Source organism: Thalassophryne amazonica, chromosome 16 (assembly GCF_902500255.1).
Source record: "Thalassophryne amazonica chromosome 16, fThaAma1.1, whole genome shotgun sequence".
NCBI lineage: Eukaryota > Metazoa > Chordata > Actinopteri > Batrachoidiformes > Batrachoididae > Thalassophryne > Thalassophryne amazonica.
In genome coordinates, this window is record NC_047118.1 from 46,284,051 (window position 1) to 46,304,181 (window position 20,131).

The 20,131-nt window shown below is 40.3% G+C and overlaps 1 long non-coding RNA gene across 1 annotated transcript; it reads left to right on the plus strand.

The window, feature by feature from the left end:
- Positions 1-3,385: 3,385 nt before the first annotated feature.
- Positions 3,386-15,579, plus strand: LOC117528250. The gene is made up of 3 exons (XR_004565715.1): positions 3,386-3,463; positions 8,754-8,762; positions 15,570-15,579. It is a non-coding gene; the product is annotated as an uncharacterized LOC117528250 (long non-coding RNA).
- The last annotated feature ends 4,552 nt before the right edge of the window (positions 15,580-20,131 follow it).

Genomic DNA, 20,131 nt, shown 5'->3' on the forward strand with positions numbered 1-20,131 from the left:
TGCCAGTAGTCACACAGCTTGTCACTATGTCAAATGTCACCTAGTATTGATAGAAATAATAATAAAGCTGCATTAGTACCATTGAGATTTTTTTGAGTCGAAAATGACAGTGATATACTTTGGCACCAGTTATTGCCAGTGGGGCAAAATGGGTTAAAAATTATAATATACCATAAACCAAATCAAACCATAATAATTAACGAGCATAATAATGAGCAGGAGTTACATAGAAGTCCCCCTGGGGTCCATTTGGGGACCAATTTGTTTCTTGAATATCTTTGTTACTAAACATCTGTTTTTTATATATTTGGGTTCTGTCTTTAGAGTTACTTCATACAAATGTAACTGAAACTATTTATTAACTTTTTTATGTAAAAAAAAAAAGACAAACAATTACCAAAAAATATAAAAGCATTTATTCTCAACATGGCTCAGACTATCTGGTCCTTTTGAGGAGTGGGTCTTTTTAAAGCACTTTGGCATTCCTTCTTGTCCTTCTCCCTAACCCCCGCTGAGTAGAGTGTAACGGCCTCATTTACATAACACTGGTGACAAGCTGGGCTGTTCACTATGAGGGTCAAAGTGATCAAAATTAAATGAAATATTGAATGTAGTATATATGAACGCAGTAAAACATAGATTGTGGTAAAAATGAAAGCAGTAAATATTGAATGTGGCTAAAAAACCAAAAGGTTAAAACTGGACTTGATAAAAATGGAAGGTGTGAAGTACTAAACATGAAAATGAGTGACATAAAAAACAACATCTGATTAATACTGCCCCTTTGAAAATTAGAATCGTTAAATTTGGATGCCATTAAAATCACATTATGGTAAATATTAATCTTATAAATATTTACACCCAAATATACTTCAGATGAAGTCAAATCACATCGAATCATAGTTTTACCAAAATCATATTAATATATGTTTTTCCATAACATGGGTGGTAATCAGTTTAATTTTTTATGGAATGCCCCTTTAAGGCAACTACAATTTGTCAATTTGGTACTAATAACAACAAAAAAAAATAATGTCAGTGGGTGTATTGAACCTATTTTGAATGGTTCTGATACTTGAGGTATCAAGTGTATGTTGTGTAATGGAAACAATGAATTATAAAAAATGATTTTAATAAATTAGCCATAGTGCACTCTAAAATGTCTCTGTCTTCTTTGCTTTTGTATTCTGATTTTCTTTATATTCACAAAAAACACACTTATGCAATTTTTATATTTAATTAATGTGCTTGATGTAAAAGAGGACAATTATGATCAATTTTGATGTCATAACCATTTTGAAGTTGGATAAAATTAATAAATAGACCCATCTTATCTGACATAATTGTATTTTCATAGCTAAGACTGGCATAATGGTCTATGTAAGTTGTCTTATTGGTTTTCTTGTGCAAGAAAACATATACTCAACAAAAATATAAACGCAACACTTTGGTTTTGCTCCCATTTTGTATGAGATGAACTCAAAGATCTAAAACTTTTTCCACATACACAATATCACCATTTCCCTCAAATATTGTTCACAAACCAGTCTAAATCTGTGATAGTGAGCACTTCTCCTTTGCTGAGATAATCCATCCCACCTCACAGGTGTGCCATATCAAGATGCTGATTAGACACCATGATTAGTGCACATGTGTGCCTTAGACTGCCCACAATAAAAGGCCACTCTGAAAGGTGCAGTTTTGTTTTATTGGGGGGGGGGGGGGATACCAGTCAGTATCTGGTGTGACCACCATTTGCCTCATGCAGTGCAACACATCTCCTTCACATAGAGTTGATCAGGTTGTCAATTGTGGCCTGTGGAATGTTGGTCCACTCCTCTTCAATGGCTGTGCGAAGTTGCGACGACGAACGGGAGTCAGGTCGAGACCCCGATGAGGACGACGAGCATGCAGATAAGCTTCCCTGAGACGGTTTCTGACAGTTTGTGCAGAAATTCTTTGGTTATGCAAACCGATTGTTTCAGCAGCTGTCCGAGTGGCTGGTCTCAGATGATCTTGGAGGTGAACATGTTGGATGTGGAGGTCCTGGGCTGGTGTGGTTACACGTGGTCTGCAGTTGTGAGGCTGGTTGGATGTACTGCCAAATTCTCTGAAACGCCTTTGGAGACGGCTTATGGTAGAGAAATGAACATTCAATACACGAGCAACAGCTCTGGTTGACATTCCTGCTGTCAGCATGCCAACTGCACGCTCCCTCAAATCTTGCGACATCTGTGGCATTGTGCTGTGTGATAAAACTGCACCTTTCAGAGTGGCCTTTTATTGTGGGCAGTCTAAGGCACACCTGTGCACTAATCAGCATCTTGATATGGCACACCTGTGAGGTGGGATGGATTATCTCAGCAAAGGAGAAGTGCTCACTATCACAGATTTAGACTGGTTTGTGAACAATATTTGAGGGAAATGGTGATATTGTGTACGTGGAAAAAGTTTTAGATCTTTGAGTTCATCTCATACAAAATGGGAGCAAAACCAAAAGTGTTGCGTTTATATTTTTGTTGAGTGTATAATTAGACACCAAAATTGTCATAATCGGACCATCATAACAGATTTTATGAATTTGACCTTTCACGAAAAGTGCGTTGACCTTTCCACATTTTCGGCCATTGTGACGTAACGCAAGGTCAAAAATAGGTCAAACTACATATTTTTGAACTCTACTCGTCAAGATGAGTAATTTGATATGCATATCAAAAGGATTGGACCATTTTGAATTTTGACTCAAAAATGGGGGGTTTTGGCACAAAAATGGCCAAAAAAAATGATTTTTATTTTTGGCATCACCCCTGATGTGAAACCTTGCTATATAAGGACTTGATCTAGCATAGATGCCTGCTTGTAACAAAAAAAATGCGGAAAAAAAATTTTGGGAAGCACTTTTCTGCCTTCTGCTGGCTGTCATCATTCACCGCATCTTCTGTGCAATTTTGCTCACTTCCGGTGGATCGGAATACGGCAGCAGCCACTGTTGCGACCGCGAAAATTTGTAGTCCAGAGCCACTGCGCATGTCACTGACCGCGGGGCTGACCCACTGGGAGTCGCAGGTGAAGAGCGCCCAAATCTCGTTTTTTTTTTTGCTTTTCTATTAGGATTAGTACCTGGTACCGAGTGCTTTTTTTTAGTACCTGCGCAGGAGCGGTTCCAAGCGAGCCGAGCCGATACTAAAATGTGACGTCAACAGGCTGCCGGCCACTGATTGGTCAGAGAATGTCGTCACTGGACGAGTCATGAGCGCGCTGTCCGAGACGAGAATCAAACCCGCCATTTTTAAATAGTCACAGCGGCGTTACAGAAACCAGGTTTTTCTTTCATTTCACGGCAAGGTTGTTTTTTTTTGGGGGGGGGGGTTACTCGCACTGGGTCGTGGATGAGTTGCGGACATTTGTGTTTGGTGGCGGAGGAGAGAATACAGAGAGGTGGATGAAGCGACCCGAAATGAGGGTTCGTGCTGCGTTCACTGCGCGTGCATGTCTCGAAGGGAGCTGGGGTCGCGGAGGGGGAGCTCGCTGGCTGACCGACTTGTTAGCGTGGGCCCTGGACGACTGCCCGTCTCATTTTCTTGCGTGGACCCAACTCGGCTAGGCTAAGCGCGTGAGAGGCCAGGCTCGCCGGCTCTGCTACTTTGCCTCTTTGTATGGTGGTTGAGCTAAGTTGATTATCTGTTGAATACACGAGGTAAGTTGCTTACAGTTTGTCCCTGTTAGGCTTAGAGCAGTTTCTTCTGGAACTCGCTGGGGGGTGGGAAAGCGGGGAGGAAAGTGGTAGAAGCGTCGCAGGAGGGTCGCCGTTTTCGGTTGCCTTTCCGGGCTTACGGTCTTCAGTGCATAAAAACCCACCACAAGTACTTCTCTGAAGACTAGGGAGGAGTTTGTTTAGGGGTTGGATAGGCAGTTAGAGGGACATAACTGTGGTGACGCCTTGCTGTTCAATAGCTTAGTTAGCAAGTAGCTAGCCGCCGCGTGCGTTGCTATGGAGACGGAGGACGAGGGGGGGTGGGCTCCTTCGTCCAAGCAAGTTAAAAGTAGGAAGAGGAAAGGGAGTAATAATGCAAATCCGACTCAGGAACGACCTGCAGACGGGGGTACAGGGGGAGCTTCTAAAGTCCAAAAAGTAGATGGAAACAGAGAGTTGAAAATCATACTCAAATTTGTGAATGGGCAGAGTTTTAGCTTGGTTAACACGCTCCGTCTTGCTAGACAGCTGAAGGATGCACTAGGGAGATCAAAAATGCACAAATTCTATCTGATGGGAAGTTGCTTGTTGTCGGTTCTTCTGAACTCAGAGGAAAAAGGTTGTGTCTTTAAAAGTGATTGTGAGAGACCTTCGTTGAAAGTTTTACCCCAGGAGAGAAAGGGGGGTTGAAGGGGGTTGTTTATGGTGTCTCACTTGAAATGTCAATGGAGGATCTGGTGAGGGGAGTGGAAGGAGCTAAGGTAGTGGATGCGACCCGGATAAGGGTATTCAGAGAGAGTGTTAAAAGGGACACGGCTACCGTCATTTTGAGGGAGATGTCCTTCCTGAGAAAGTCTATGTGGGTTGCCTCGCATTCAGGGTACAGCCGTACAGGAGGCCTCCGTTAAGATGCTTTAAATGCCAGTGCTATGGGCACATTGCTGCTGCCTGCAGGGGGGGAGCGCAGATGTGGAAAGTGCGGGGGCAACCACGATTTTGCTGAATGCAGGGTAGCCGCTCTAAGATGTGGAAGTTGTGGAGGTGGTCATATTGCTGGTAGCAGAGTGTGAACACTACAGGCAAGCGGTGAAAGTTCAGAACTATCGAGAAGGTAATAAAGGTGTAAGTTATGCTGATGCTCTGAAGCAGGTGAAGCAGGGTGCCCCTGTGGCCACTACCACCCCTACCTTCTCCAGTTGTTGCAGAAGATGCGGTGGTGGTAAACACTGTAACATTCCTAGCGGTTATTGCTGAAGTATTGTGTGCTTCAAAGAAGACTAAAAATAACTGATATCGTCCAAGCTGTTTCTGAAGGTGCACACAAGATCTTTGGGATCACATGCATTAGTCCAGAGGATTTGTACAATTTGATTTTTGGTAAGGACAAGGGGCAGACAGGCACTGAATCGCAAGATGGGGATAGTAGGTCTCCTTAGCTTTATGGTGCTGTTCCATAATATCTTCCAATGGAATGCGCGGAGTCTCGTTGCTAACGAACAGGAACTGAAGGGATTTATTGAAGCTTTCAATGAGGACCATATGCCGAAAATAGTTTGTATTCAAGAGACTTGGTTAAAGCCGTGCTTAGATTTTGTTATCCCTGGTTTTGTCTGTTTTTGTGAGGATAGAATTACATTGGGTGGGGGTTGTGCCACGTTTATTGCACAAAGCGTTCAACATCGCAGAATAAATATTGAGACAGATCTGGAGTGTGTAGTGATTGAAGTCTGGTCAGCTACCGGGAGGTTTGCAGTTGTGAACTTTTACAATCCATGTTTACCACTTGACATAAATAAACTGGATCATATAATGAGTCAATGCAACCCCTAGTGGTCTCGGCAGGCGACTCTTTAACGCGCCCAACCCCTTGTGGGGCAGTGAGAAGAGGGATTCAAATGGGTCACTTTTGGAAGACTTTATGGACCGGCATGGTTAGTAGTTCTGAATGATGTAGACCTACCAGATTTGATATAAGGAATAAGTCAACATCATGCATTGATTTAACTTTTGCTTCCCCTGAACTTGCAAGATGTGGGGAATGGGATGTGCTTGGCAGTTACACCATGGGGAGTGATCACTTTCCCATTTTGACTGGATTTAAGAGAACCCTGCGGATTGAAGATGAACTAGTCCTAGATGGATTTAATTTTAAGAGAGGGATTGGGATAAGTTTACTGAGTGTCTATTGGAGGTGAGTGACAGTGTAACAGTGAGGAAGCTTGAAGGATTACTGTGAGTCCTTTTGCAGTTCTGTCAGGGCAGCTGTTGAAAAATCAGTTTCCAAAGAGGAAGCAGAGGGGAAAAAAAGAAAATCATACCTTGGTGGAATAAAGCCTGTGCTGATGCTGTCACAGCACGCAATACGCATATAGAAAACTTAGGAAGTACCCAACTGATCCTAATGTCGTTGAGTTTCAAAGGTGTAGCACTAAGGCAGAAGGGTCATTAAGCAGGCAATGAAAGAGAGTTGGCAGAAGTATTGTGGTACCTTGGGATCCCAAACTTCAATTAAACAAGTGTGGCATGATCCATCGTATGGCCGGCATCAATAGAGGGTATCTATCCCGTTTGAAAGAGGGAGCTGCAGTGCCCGTAGGGAATAATGAAAAGGCTGAGCTCCTAGGGAAGACTTTCCAAAGTGTGCACAGCAAGATAATATCAGCAGTGAAGCTATGAGTATTAGGATACTCGGCTGTCACAAGAAAGTTTTAAGTAAATTATAGTGAAGATAACAGTGAGTCCAACTAACCTTTTCTTCTCTATGAAGGAGCTCACAAGGGCTATAAGGAAAGAAAACCACACAGCACCTGGAAAGGATGGACTGGGGTATGAACTCTTTCAGCATTTGAATGATGACATGTTAGATGAGATGTGTCTAATCAACACTGTGTGGGGGGATGGACGGCTTCCTCATGACTGGAGGCATGCTGTGATTGTGCCCATCTTAAAGCCAGGTAAAGAGGCGAGTACTCCTCTGTCATACAGGCCTATTGCTTTAACTCCTGTTTTGTGTAAGATCATGGAGAGGATTGTAACGGATAGACTAGTTTATAAACTGGAAAGGAAGGGTATTTTACTTCTGCCCAAAATGGCTTCAGGCAGGGCAGGCCACTATGGATTCAGTGGTAGTCCTGGACAGTGAAATAAAAAGGCATTAGTTAACCATGAAGCTGTCTTAGCTGTGTTTTTAGATATCGAAAAAACATACGATATGCTCTGGAAAGAGGGATTTCTCTTTAAACTATTCAATGCAGGGATTACTGGCAGAATGTTTAATTGGATAAAAAAATTCTTGAGTGAGCGCAATATAGAGGTCCGTGTTGGGGGTGTTTCTCCTCATCATTTAATGTGGACAATGGGACGCCGCAGGGCAGTGTCATTAGCCCAGTTCTGTTCATATCATGATCAATGATATGTTTTGAAGCAGTGGGAGAGAGTTTGGAAAGTCTCTGCAGACGATGGTGCTCTTTGGAAAAGAGGTAGCAATGTTAAATTCCTCTTCTGTCAGAAACAGTCTGCATTGGATAAAGTACAGTGCAGGACAGACAAGTGGGGCTTTAGACTGTCTGTGTCCAAGTCTAAATTTGTCATCTTTGGAAGGAAAAGGAACATTGGCAATCAGAGCTTAAAACTGTATGGTGAACTTATTGAGAGAGTGGCAGTGTTCAAATTTCTTGGTATATGGCTGGATGAAAAATTGACATATGGGAGCATGTACAGAAAATGGTGGGTAAGTGTTGCAAGATTATAAATATTTTGAGATGTCTTACAGGCTCATCCTGGGGTGCAGATAGGGAAGTGCTGTTAATGATTTATCGGGCGATGATCCGTTCTATCTTTGACTACGGTTGTGTGGTGTATGGTTCTGCTGCTCAGTCAGTACTGGCAAAGTTAGATGTTGTCCAGGCTAGAGCCTTGAGACTTTGCACTGGGGCCATGAGGACAACACCAATTTCGGCTCTGTTAGTGGAGGCAGGAGAGATTCCTCTGAGCCTGCGTAGGAAAAAGTTGACCTTTAATTATATTGTTAAATTAAAGGGGTCTGGTAGTTCACTCATCTCAACTACTGTGCTAGATGATTCTTGGGAATTTAGTCAGGGTATGAGTAAGACTGTAAAGAAATCCTATTTGCATTGCGTAAAAAATCATATCCAGGAACTTCCCTTTTATAACAAGGGAATTGTGTCCCCTGTGCTCTGGCCCCAGACTCCTCCTTGGCTTTGGCGTGAGCCAAATATTGATCTGACAATAAGTCATTTGTTAAAGAATGGGTCCAAGAAAAGCTTGGCATCTCAAGTGAGTCTCCATCTTGGAAATAATTGGAATGGTGTAGTTAGAATTTTCACAGATGGTTCTAAGGACCCAAATAGTAACAAGGTTGGTTTTGGGTTTTATGTACCCCATCTTGACCTTCGACAGAGTCACCGCCTTCCGGATGGCCTGTCTATCTTCTCGGCTGAATTAACTGCAATTTTGTGGGCGTTGTGGTGGCTTGTGGAAAGTGGAGTCAAGAGTGCAGTGATTTGCACTGACTCTTTGTCATCTCTGATGGCCCTGGAAGGAGGTGAGGGTTGTAAAGCTCGACCAGACATTATTGATGAAATTTTGATTACAATATACAGGTTAGAGATGGTGGGTTTTGATGTGGCTTTTCTGTGGGTGCCAGCTCATGTTGGAGTTGAAGGCAATGAAATTGCAGATGGCCTCGCTAAGGCAAGCTTAAAAGAAGTGAGCGTTCATTTTAAAGTGCCTTTTGGGAGAACCGAGTGTCACTCGTTTGTTATGGATGCCATAGGAAAGCAGTGGCAGCAAATGTGGGATGCTGAATTAGGGGAAGAAAGTCATATGGTATTGTTCCTTCAGTTAATGGCACCATTATAAGATCTGGCCTCTCTCGGCAGGATGATGTCAAGCTGACACGTCTCCGGCTGGGCCATTGTGGGTTGGCTAGTGGATTGTTTCTCATTGGAAAACACAAAGATGGCCTTTGTGAATTTTGTGATGTCCCTGAAACTGTGACTCATTTTATTTTGCATTGTTCTGCTTATGCAGAGCAAAGAAAAGATATGTTCTGTGTGCTTACATCATTGGGAATTAACACCTTTTCCCTAAGGACCATTCTAGGTCAAGGAGCTTCCCCTAAAGAGAGGGCAATGGCAGTCATAAACTTTCTGAGGAGCACAGGGTATTATAATAAAGTGTAGGGCAGATAATTCATTGTGTTTTCTAGGTGTACATTCTGACAAGTGGGGGGAGGCAATGCACTAGCCGTGCCTAGTCTGCCGGAAATAAAAAGAAGAAGAAGAAGACCCGAAATGAGAAAATCTCCCAGTCTTTGGCAGCACCCGGCTAACCGGACATTACAGCAACGCAGAGAACAGCTGAAAAAGCTTAAAAGTGATTACAGGACCACAACGACCAGAGTAGGTCGGACTGTAAGGGCTGGAAATGGTTTGACCGAAGGAACGCTGTTTATGGACACCGACCGATGAGCACCCGGAGGCAGGATGACCGCGAATCGCCCACGGCTTTGTTGGAAGCGACGGATGGTGACTTTGTCTGTAGTCTGCTTGAAAGCACCGTATAACGTTACTTATCCCATTGGTGGGAAGCACACTTTAACAAACCATGATTTTGAGTCTAAACTTGTGTTAAAGTAACATCGTTGTCTCGTGTACAGGGATGAGATTTTTCCGCGGATCCGCGGATTTGACAGTCCCGGGGGTCGATTCTGTGAAACGTCCAAATCCGTTAAGAAAATTTTAGGGGGGGGGGGGGTAAGAATGCAAAAAAAATTAATGCCAGGAGTACCTTTGTTTAATAAAATTGTCGTCTATTCAGAACACTGAGTGGTCTTTCTTTGTTATCGCCGACGCAGCAAGTTCGATCAGTCCCATCAGTCAGCCGAACGCGGAAGTAACGCTGTGCTGATCAGTGACCAGTATGAAGTAGGTGCACAATGAGCATGTAGTGTAAGGGAGGTAACTGTGTAGTCTTTCAACTTCCAATACAGTGGTCCCTCGCTATATCGCGGTTCACCTTTCGCGGTCTCGCAGTTTCGCGGATTTTTTTTTTTTGTGCAATTTTGCATGCTTCTTCTTCTTTCTTTTTTTTTTTAACAGTGCATGCCGCCAAAATCTGGCAACAGGTTCAGAGACTACTACAGAGGTCCCGCATCCGTCTCGCAACGGTAACACTGGAGGCAGTGAGCGAAGAAAGAGCATGCGCATTGTGTTCTGCTTCTCGCCCAGAAGAAAAAAGAGCACCAACAACTACCCATAACTGTGTTCTTCACTCGGAAAAAGACACCTGCAGCGAGGTGTGACTCAGTGGAAAAAGAGCGGAGCGGCGCCAGGACGCAGAGGCGCGATCAGAGGAACTGTGAATACCGGTCAGTCACTATTAATAATTTCTTGTGTCCAACCGCGTAGGTTGATCGTTAAAATTAAATTCATTAGTTCTAAAAGCCATCATAATTATTTATAGGAAAACATTCTATTTTTATTTCTCAAACTAATGTTTGGGCCTGAAAACAGGTTTTGATCTTTGGTTCATTCTATAATACTGGACTTATTTTTCTACTAAGGTTTGAACTTTGAGAGTGTTTACACAGGAGAGAAAAGTAAGAAAATGTTAATGCCTGTTTGAGAAAAGTGTATAAAGTGTGTAGTGAGGGGTTTTACAGCCTTAAAACGTCTATAATAATTGTAAAAATAACGCTGACTACTTCGCAGATTTCGCCTATTGCGGGCTATTTTTAGAACGTAGTTCCCGTGATAAACGAGGGACCACTGTATTCAGTAGTTTTCCCTCCAACAAATCATAAAAAACGAGACGGTATCGAAGCTCAGTTGAAGCTATTATTTACGCACGTTTTCATTGGTTATTACAAAGCTTATGACCAACCAGCGCAAAGGTTATATACTCGTATGCGTTTCTCCCACCCTTTCTTCGGTGTTGCACACACACACACACACACAGTCAGTGCAAACAGACATTTTGACGTTATTGTAGTGTGCTAGAACATTGTAATTATATATACATGTATGTGTGTGTATATTATATACATGTATACACGTGATGACAGTGTTATAGGTGGAGATCACATCGACTAAATATAAACCTTATATGGTCTGACAGTTCAATGGACATAGAACATTGGATTATACATGTACATGTATTTGAGGATATACATGTACATGTATGTTGTTGACAAGTGTGCCATGTTGAAAGTGGAGAATGCTGAAAATCAAGTAAGTCTAGTATGAAAAACTATTTTGGTCACAAAAATACACATGTACAGCAGATGGTCTTAGTAAGGGTTTACAGTTTGAATTATAGATATGAACACCTGGCATTTATAGTAGTTTTTAATATCATTTTAGTGCAATTTACGTTTTAAAACAGCAAAAATGCTCCGTCCTGGACCCGCCAGGGCCTGCTGCCCCTGGCTTATTTTCCTCTAAAAATCGAATTTGCCAATCTCATCCCCGCGTGTATGCAGACACAGTGAGCTAGCTGACTGCTAACTAGCGAGCTAGCTAACTCTGTGCTCCGCTTTAAAGTATTAACTTCTGACACAAAAACACCTAAGTTAGCATGACAACAAACGTTTACATCTAATTTAGTGCCATTACTGTATTTTTTTTGTTGAAGAATCCAGTTCCATAAGCGAGGAGGGTATATATATATATATATATATATATATATATATATATATATATATATATATATATATATATATATATATATATATATATATATATATATATATATATATATATATATATATATATATATATATATATATATATAATATATGACGTGCTGGGCAAGGTTATCACACGATGCATGACCGGGGTGTGTGTCCTGCGCCCCCACCCCAGGACTATAGACACATGGAATTTTTGTATAGTTTGTGGTTGTACAGATTTATTTTTAGTATTTGCTCTTTTAGTTGCAGGTAAACAATTTGACTTATGTGATTGTATCATAATTTGTCATTTCTGGCTGAGGTCAACAGTAAAAACATTTTGTCATTGACGTTTTGGTGGTTCATTTCTAAGAATTTTAATCTGGGATTTGCTACTCCAGAAGACACTGCACATTTCACCTGGCTAAATCTTTACAAAGATGCTGGAATAATCATGTCTAAACTGAGATTTTAGCAAATGGTATTCAACATGAAAAGGTTTAGTCACTTCAGTGAAGGCACCATTATTACATCAAGGAATTCTGGCTATACGAGGTTTAGGGTTTGATGTGAGGTAACATTTTACCACAAACTATTGTACTGTGGTGTATAATTCTGCTGGATGACTTATACCAAACCAGAAGTAATTAATTCAGATATTTTGAACAACCAGTTTTACTGTCTGTTTACTTCCATTTACATTTATGACCCCATTAAATGTAAAACTTATTTTACTACTGGATTTTGCTTAAACGGCTTTTCAAACTGTTAGCATTTAATTTAAATCAGTAAACCTTGGTAACTTTTACAAATCAAATTGATGTTACACAAAAGTGGAGACATTTTAGCAAAAAGTACAAAAGTTTATTCAAAATATTCACAGTGAAACATAACCGGTGTATAACATGTAGGCAAATGATGACAGGTATCCCATTCTGTGGCATGAGCTTTTGCAGCGGTGTCTCTGAGAAAACCATCTGAAACACACACATACAGCATACATATTTTAATTAGTGCTGTCAGGTTATTAAAAAAAATAATGTAATTGATTACAGGGTTTGTGATCAGTTTACCTGAAAGGAATCATTTAATTGCAAGTAGATTTTAAAAATCTGTTTGGGGCATTAATAATCTGGTAAACGGTGTGGGTTATTTCTGTTACACATCAAGCAGGTATTAAGCTGTAAATTGATCTTAAATTTGGAGAAGTATCTAACTGTAATTTGGATGGGTTAGATGCAGACAAATTTCATTGTATTTATGTGTACAATGACAATAAAAGGCTGTATTATAAAGAATGTCTATAAAAACAGAATTGTGGGAGTTTGGAAGCTGATTCTTTCTGCACAATATGACGCCTTTAATAATTATCTTATGAGATTTTGATGAGAGTTCGAGTGACGTTAATTGATGGTCATTAAAACCGAATTAACATTTTGTGCATGAACGTCAGTAAACGCACAAACTCCCACGTTTGATTTTTAACAATAAGTTACGCAAGTTACTTCAGTGTAAAAAGTATTGACATCTAACACATTTATTGCTCTCAGAAACGTGTCTTCATTTACAGACCAAGTCACTGACGTCTAGACAAAATGGAGCAAAGTAAATTAACGCTTTATTTTGACAATTTTAATACTTAATAGCGACAGCCTACAGTTATTACTTATTTATGAGCTAATGATTAGCTTACCATCATGCTTTGTCTCTTCGTTTCTAGCAGCTCGTATCTTCTCGTCTTCATATTGTTGTATGAATTCCCAAAGTCTTCTGTACTTCTCAAGCGTGTTTTGTCTCGTCGCCAGCAACTTTCAACTTAAAAACTCACAGAGCAGCAAACACACGGAATCCGCCATTGTTTATGTTTGTGTCGCGTATAAAACGACGTCACTGCAGTTTGTTCTGCTGACCCCGCCCACGTTGAGGAAGTACTACTTGTAGTGGAAAAGGACGCGCCTGGAACCAAACCGAGTACAGTAGAGCCACTGAACTATACACTGCTCACTACTACGTATACACTGAACTCTACACCACATTTGGGCGCTCTTCGCCGGCGACTCCCAATGGCTCCACCCCGCGGTCAGTGACATGCGCAGTGGCTCTGGACAAATTTCCGCTGTCGCAACAGTGGCAGCTGCCGTATTCCGATCCACCGGAAGTGAGGAAAATTGCACAGTTGACGCGGTGAATGATAAAGTGAAGTGTGTAAAGTGGAGGTGGTAAAATTGAGGCAGTGAATGAAAACATTCAACATTAAATCGAGTACAGCAAATGATACAATTGAAGTGGGTAAAGTAGAGGTACTAAAATCGAGGCAGTGAATTAAATTAGCCAATGTTATATTTTTAAGACATAATATTTATAAGATTAATATTTACCATAATGTGATTTTAATGGCATCCAAATTTACGATTCTAATTTTCAAAGGGGCAATATTATTAGGGGTGATCATGCTTTCGCTGTAGTTGGCCCCAGACTGTGGAATGAGCTACCTGAGTTACGTACTATTCCTGACCTAGCACTTTTTAAATCTAAGTTAAAGACTTATTATTTAAATTGGCTTTTAACACTTAGTGGGGAGGTGACATGTCTGTTATTTTTATGTTCTTTTTATGTGTTGTTTTAAAATTTTATTCTATATGGTTTATTTTTGTGAATTTGTGTTTTTAATGTAAGCACTTTGGACACCAGCCAGTGCTGTAAAGCGCTTTATAAATAAATGTTGATTGATTGATTGAATATTAATCAGATGTTTTTTACGTCACTCATTTTCATGTTTAGTACTTCACACCTTCTATTTTTATCATGTCCAGTTTTACCCTTTTGATTTTTTAACCACATTCAATATTTGCTGCTTTCACTTTTAACCACATTCAGAGTTTTACTGCTTTCATTTTTACCACAATCTGTTTTGCTGCGTTCATATTTACCACATTCAGTATTTCAATTAATTTTGATCACTGATCCACACTGAGGCACTGTTTCTAAAGTGAAAGTCCATTACACACCCTGCAGTTTTACAAGATCCACCATAATAATCCACATAATAAAAGTCAAGTGGCCTCCGTGTGTTGTGTATCCGGAGCATCCATAGCCACTTGTGTATTTTTTCATGAGGATTCAAGTGGTGAAAACAGCAAGGTGATCGGACAAATATTTTTTGAGAGATCAGTAATTTTTGAAAACCACAAGCCTGTTTATGTCGCACTTCCACAATAAGAGGCTGTATTTCAAAATAAAAGCCTGTGATGTTGCTGCAGACCTGACAGAATTCATCAGTCTGTCCATCCTGACATGAAGCTGGACTCTGATGATGGTGGCAGAGAAGAGAACGCTGGACAAACTGCTGGACATTATGGACAATGCCAGTCACTCTGGCAGACTGAAAAACTCCCAAAGGCCATCAGACTATACAACTCCTCACTCAGGGGGAGAGGAGTAACAGGAAGACAGAGGACCGGGAAGGACAGGAACAGTAATAGCCAGTAAACCAGTATGTCTGGTATTTATATTGTGTATTTATATTTATGTTTGCACACTGTTTTTCTTTTTACTTTTACTTTTGATACTCTGTGTGCTTCTTAACCTGTCTGCTGCTATACAATGCTGCTGGAACCTCAGTTTCCTAAGGGAGTCTTCCTAAGAGATCAATAAAGTTCTGTCTAATCTAACTGTGGTATGTTGGTGTGTGGTCTACCTTTAAGGTGGATGGCGCACACGGGATTGATTTCACCTGCTGTGATTAATATGGTGGGGTGAGGGGTTTATTCCTCCTCGGCTGACTTTGATGCATGTTTGGTTGTTTTTGTGTGTGTGTTAGTTTGTTTAGTTTTGGTTTGCAGTGGGGTTTTTTGTATTTAATTTGTGTTTTTTTTGTCTGAGCTGGACCCTTGCTCACCAAACGTTGATTTGGTTGAAGGTGAATAATTTAATTCAGTTAAGTGCAATATAAGATCTGGTTGAAAGCTGAATAAGGCAATTCTGTGCAATAAGGTGAATGTGAAAAGCAGTATTATGAAATGTGAAATTTGTAATGTTTTATTTATATTTTTAAACTAATTTGACAGAATAAAGCTACCTTGTGATAAGCACACCTCTGTTTCCCGTACCTTGCGCAGCCTTCTGTTATAAATTGGGCTTTGATTGGTCCCAGGGCCATATCCCTGGGTGGACTGTTGTCAGTCCTTCTTTTAAAATGGAATAAATTATAGTATCTTTTTAATTAGGATAAACAAACAAATAGCCCTAGCCAGGATCGAGACTCCACTTCGCCACATAATCCTCTAATATCCTAGACCGCCATTCAAATGTGGACATTTTTTCTGTCTGTATGTGTGTTAACCCCCAAACCTAGAATTAGCCTGTTCACACTCTGGACAAAACAGAATTGTGTCTCAAACAGGCCAAAAAAAAAAAAAAAGGAAGAAAGAGAAAAAGGAAATGATCTAACGTGATCCCTGTCACAGTGCAAATACAGTATAAAACTTCAGTTATGTAATTTCTTTACATGGAATATGTTCTGGTTAAGCAGCTTTAGAAAAGCATACTGCACAACAAAAATCATTTTTAGAAAATTGAACACAACTGAAAACAGATTAAACCTTCAACTAAAGACTTTTGTAAAGAAATTTTCTGTTCAGTACTTCAGGTCCCCTTCACACGTAAATTTGGTCAATTTGCGCATAAAGTGCACATGAAACAGGAATTGTATACAAAACGTGTAGAATCATAGCTGCCTCTAACGCCTCGCACAACTGTTTGCACACACCAGCGGTGTCGGACAAATTCCATCTGACACACATGAACATCTAACGCCGTTCGTTTGGCACTTAGAAAATGTGTGGCCATTCGCACTATCACAAAAACAGTCGGCAGACAATCACTGTCGAGCTGGCAGTGAAATTTGTCTAAGTGCCCCAAGAGTGTGGCTTTGGTGTGTGCACTGAACTGACAAGTGTGGCCGCCGACAGAAGCAGCTGTGGAGATCTGTTGTTCTAGACATCTGAGCTGGACAACACGTACTACTTTTGGACGGACATGGACTAACAACTGCCCACTGTGCCGTGCGTGTCTGCTTGCTGTCATCACATGCACATAAATAAAAACAGCTGTGAAAAGCTGTTGTGTTCCCACGTGCACGGAACCATCGCATTTTTTTTTTCTTCACAGCAGCTGCTGGCAGTATGTTCCTGCGTGCACGAACCGTCGCACCGGCATCGTGCACACCTGCCCGTCGCGCGATGTTTCATGGTGCGCTCTTATGAGCTCTACGGCCATGAGTCGCCCTGGAGTTGCACGTATTCACACTGTGTGAAGGTGCCCTCAAAAATGTAGCATAACAGTAAAGAGGTTTTCCCCAAAAGTCAGCTGCCCACTGTATACAGTACAAACGACCACATCTAGAATCTGCGGTTCCCTGCAGGTCAAGGTGCTAGTTCTGTTATGTGTCGACGCGGGTTGAGGAGCGGACCTGCATCAGGACCAACCCAGCGCTACAAATAACCAGAAAAGCGGTTCCAAAAACAATATATTTATTACACCCACTGTGCATAAAAGGTGTAAAAACAAAAACAGCGTCCCTCTGGTGGAGTGACTGTTGGCACACTCTCCAGCGCCCGCAAGGATCAAAGCCCGGCGCTCCTGGACTCACTACCACCGCCAAACACCCCCCAGGTGGACACGACAAACCGACTCTCTGTGAAGCAAAGAAGAGGTGAGGTAAGTCAGCAGTTACAACAATCTTTCAAAAGACACACGCTATCAGCAACACATTCAGGTCTGTATCTTTTTTAACTTTATGCAAATGAGCAGCTTCTCATAACAAGTGGAGGATCACTTATCCTGCACGCCACAGCAGTGAGAAGCAAACTGCACAATTCTCATCACAATTCCAGTATACTGCGTAACAAAACACCAAGTTACTATCAACAATTAGTCAAACACTTAATCTCCTTTGATGTGTGCTGACAGCATGTGTCCCTCACCCTTCCTTGCTTCACGGGCTCGATGTGTCAAACCCAGGCGCGGTCCTCAGCGTCTCACAGACGGACATCACAAGGTCGAGTTCCCAGCAGTTCTGCTTGAATCACACATGACTTAAATGCAGAACGCCATCCAATTATCTGCTTCAGCTGAAAGTCTTTAAGGTTGCATGTGAGCACCAGTCACAGGTGCTTCACATGATGTTGATGAGGGTGAGGACTCTTCAGCCAGCACCTTCTCCACAGAAGAATCAGTTTCCATGCCACCTGAAGAGCAAAGAAAAGAAAAGAACACCAAAACATCCAGCCACACCCCCCAACACGTTCTTTATGAAACACTGACTAGAATGTCATTATTTGATGGGAAAAAAAAAAAAAACAATTAATAATAATTATTAAAAACACTCCTGATGTTATTTGCAACTGACTCCATGGAATGCTTGTTTTGAGCTCACTATCACTTTTGATGTCTTTAGAGCACCAAAATCAAAAATTGCTTACATTTCTGAATTAACTAATATTCATTTGCCTCACCCATACTAGCCAGGTATACGTATTAATTTTTATGACTCTTACACTATACACACACTGCAGCTTCAACGCCTGTAAATATATCACAACAGGAAGAAATAAAAACAGCCAACTCATATATATTTCATTGCATGTTTATTTGAGATTCTTAAGACTTTCGTTTGAAAATTACATTGACAGTGACGTATTAAAATTAAGGCAAGAAAACCTACTGACTTAAAATACACATGAAAATCATAATAAATTGTTAATTAAAATTTTTTTTGTGTGTAAGCTTTGCAATAGGCACCAGTGCTCACGTGAGTCCTGAAGTCTGCAGACAAACTTTGAACTCAAATCAATTTACAAAGAAACACATCTTTCAACAAGCAATCCACAATAATATAAAATAAATAACACATTCGGTTTGGTTCGTAACATTCAATGATGAATTTAAACACTGCACTAAGAATCCAAACTCTACAACATTACCAACTGTATATACAGATTTCTGGATGGTGGCTGATTAAAGTGAACACATATTGACGTGCTTCAGTTTGTGGGTAAACTACGGACTCATGTTCTCTTCATTTTGCTTTGAGATGACATACAGAATAATTTTTATGGCTTTAAAATGACACAATGATCTAAAAACTAACAATAGATTTTGATTTTAGTTGTAAGAGCTCTAATTCATCATCATACTAACATACAGTAGCCTCCAAAAGTATTCGGCCCCTTGTTATTTCATACATTTTAATTTATTTATGTCATTTCCAATACAAAAAGTAGGCTTCTCAATATAAAAATTTCTAAAATGATCTTCCTTAAACTCAAACTCAAAGCAAATCTCTACAACTTGATATATATTAATTAAAATATAAAAGCCAAGATGGGTTGCATAATTAATGGAACACTTTGGTATAATACCTGTAAATAATCAGCTTTATTGGCAGTTTTCTTCAGACAAGTCAGGGGATGGATATATGAACACCAAAACATCAGATCTAAGCTTGCATCTCAGATGCACCTTCTGGTAAATTGTAGCTGAACTTTCAGGTCTTCTTTTTAAGAAATTCTTCCTCTGTACCACTTCATCATTAAGCTGTATAACCGGGGATACAAAATGCAAAATATGTACTCTGCACAATTTCTCCAGTCACAGCCAGAAAAGCCTATCATTTCTTCTGGGTTGTCTTGGTGGCTTTCCTCACTCTTCTTCTTGCACAGTCACTCAGTTTTTCAGATCTGTCTACTCCACACAGATTTATCATAGAGTACCATACTTGTATTTCTTCATAACTGATATAAAGTACAAGACAATCGGTGAATTGGAAATGTTCATGTATCTATCCCCTGACTCGTCTGAAGAAAACAGGTAATGAAACTGATCATTTACAGGTATTATACCAAAGTGTTCTAATACTTATGCAACCCATCATCTTGGATTATATTTTCAATTCATTTATGTCACATTATAGAAATTTGTTTTGAGTTTGCCTTTAAAGAAGATCATTTTAGAACAATTTAAAATGAGAAGCCTGACTTAATTTTTGTATTTGAAATGCATTAACAAATTAAAATGTGTGAAATACCAAGGGGTTCAATAGTTTAAGAGGCCACTGTATTGGATCATTTGAGCTTTCTCTGTCCGGCTGCACGACATTTTAATGCACAGATGCAGCGCCAAATCTCAAAAAAAAAAAAAAACACTTTTAGTGCATTATTTAATTAAGTAAAAATGTAATACAATGAAAATCACACAGATGATACCAAAATAAATGTCAAATTTAAGGCAACTTAAGCATTACTTCCCGTTCTGCTGTGTGATCTGGACAGTTTATTGACATGTTCAAAGGTGCCACTATCTGGCAAGTGTTCAGCGCTGTTATCTAAATACATCAAGGAACAAGATTTCCAAACCTGCTTGAGAGAATTTTAACAAATGCTAAGAAGTTCCTAAAAAACCTGAAGTGACACACCGCACCCTGTAACTCTCTGAAATAAATTAATCTCCTTTTCTTTTTTACTGTTTCCTTTTTTCTACATCGAACATTTACTGTTTCTAGGATTCTATCTCAAAAACAAATAAAGTTCCTCCCTCTTTCCCTCCTTTACTTAAACAGAAAAGGTCAAATTACTTTAGGGTCAAAGTCAGGCTGTTCAGAAATGCCAATTAGCTGACTGGAGATATCAGAAAGTCACTGGCTGGGAAGATGCTATGCAGGATCTGTTAATTATTTCTCAACTTAT